The 2,174-nt window shown below is 40.6% G+C and overlaps 1 pseudogene; it reads left to right on the plus strand.

Annotated features, from left to right (window-relative positions):
- Positions 1-491: 491 nt before the first annotated feature.
- Positions 492-917, plus strand: LOC103736263 (annotated as a pseudogene).
- Positions 918-2,174: the final 1,257 nt, after the last annotated feature.

Genomic DNA, 2,174 nt, shown 5'->3' on the forward strand with positions numbered 1-2,174 from the left:
AGATCTTGAACAGGAGTGTAGTAGATAATTCCTCAAAATTAAGGAAAGGCATCCCCATACGAATACAAGAAGCACATAGAACGCCAAATAGACTGGACCAGAAAAGAAACTCCTCATAGCATATCATAGTAAAACAGTAAATGTACAGAGCAAAGAGAGAATACTGAAAGCTACAAAAGAAAAATAAGTCAAATATAAAGGAAAACCCATCAGAATAACAGCTGACTTTTCAGTGCAAACCATGAAAGACAGAAAAGCCTGTATGTACCAAGGAATTTCCAGTTCTAAATGACCAAAGATGCCAATTCAGAATACTCTACCCATCAAAAATGTCTCTAGTAGTGGAAAAACAAAGAAAAATCTCCTACCACACGAATAGTCTGTAAGAATACATGTCCACAAAACCAGCCCTTTAAAGAATACTTGAAGCCTCCTGTCTGTCTCTTCTGCCCTGGGAGCAGCTCTCCTGCCTTCACCCCTCACCCCTGAAAATGTATACCTGCTCCAAGTTCCTCTCTACCCGTTCCTTGGTGCAGAGTACCTTCCAGCTACTGAGTCGACCTCTACTTGCAGTGGTGTTGAACTGACCAGACATTGGCAGATGAGAGCCCCTGCACCTTGGCAGTCCCACATCCCCTGACCTCACTCATCCCTAGCCACAGCTTCCAAACCAGCGCCATTTCAAGGGACATCGACACAGCAGCCAAGTTCACTGGGGCTGGGGCAGCCACCATTGGGGTGGCTGGCTCTGCGGCTAGGATTGGGACTGTGTTTGGGAGCCTTATCATTGGTTATGCCAGGAACCCATCTCTGAAGCAACAGTTCATCTCCTATGCAATTCTGGGCTTTGCCCTCTCAGAGGCCATGGGGCTCTTTTGCCTAATGGTGGCCTTTCTGATCCTCTTCACCATGTGAAACAGCTGTCTCCACCTCCCATAGTTCTTTCTCCCAGGTCCCGTCTGCCCTGCATGTTCCTTTTCCCGAGACTCTCCAGGAAGTCTGGGGAAAGTGGTTGGCTCAGGGTTTGACAGAGACAAGACAATAAATACTGTATTAATAAGATGTAAAAAAAAAAAAGAATACTTGAAGCAATACGAAGAAATAGGATATGGGTAACAGAAAGAAACTAAATGAAGCTATAATCGTGGAAACACAAAATTAGACAAAGAATTCACACAGTAATCAAAATGATGGCAACTAATACACATCTTTAAATAATAACTTTAAATGTGAATGGAAAAGACACAAGCTAGTTGAATAGATTAAGAAACAAAATCCAGGGCTGGAGAGATGGCTCAGTGGTTAAGAACACTGGTTGTTCTTGCAGAAGACCCGGGTTCAAATCCCAGCACCCACATGGCAGCTAACAACTGTCCGTAACTCCAGTCCCAGGGGATCCGACAGTCTCTTCTGACCTCTGCAGACACTGCACGACATGGGTGCACTTACCTACATGCAGACAATACACACACACATACATAAAATAAAAATGATAAATAAATTTTTTTTTAAAACGAAAAAAAATTCATCTTTTTGTTGTCTGCAAGAAACCCATCTAACCTTCAAGGACAGGAACTACCTTAAGGTGACAGGCTGGAAAAGAATATTTCAAGCAAATGGCACTAAGAAACAAGCAGGGGTTGCAATTCTAATATCTAACAAAATAGAATTCAAACTAAAACTAATCAGAAGACACAAACAGGGTAACTTCATTCTGAACAATTAACCAAGAAGATAGTACAATTATGAACATATATGCACCAAACTCTGGTGCACCCAAATTCATAAAAACAACACTACAGCATCTAAGACATAGATTATGCTCAACTCAGTAATAGTCGGGGACTTCAATACGCCACTATATCCATTAGACAAGTCAATTGGACATAGAATAAACAGAGAGACATCTGAATTAAATGATACCATACATCAAAGAGACCTAACAGACATCTTCTGAATATTTCACCCAAGCATCAAAGAATACACTTTCTATTCAGCAGCCCATGGAACTTTCTTAAAAATTGACCACATTCTTGGTCACAAAACAAACCTAAATAAATACAAAAAAAGTTGAAATAATTTTATGCATTCTATCACACCATAAAGAGATTAAGCAACATACTCCTGAATGACGAGTGGCTCAAAGGTGAAATTAGGAAAGAAATAAACATATT

This window comes from Nannospalax galili, unplaced genomic scaffold (genome assembly GCF_000622305.1).
Source record: "Nannospalax galili isolate Female #2095 unplaced genomic scaffold, S.galili_v1.0 scaffold938, whole genome shotgun sequence".
Lineage (NCBI taxonomy): Eukaryota > Metazoa > Chordata > Mammalia > Rodentia > Spalacidae > Nannospalax > Nannospalax galili.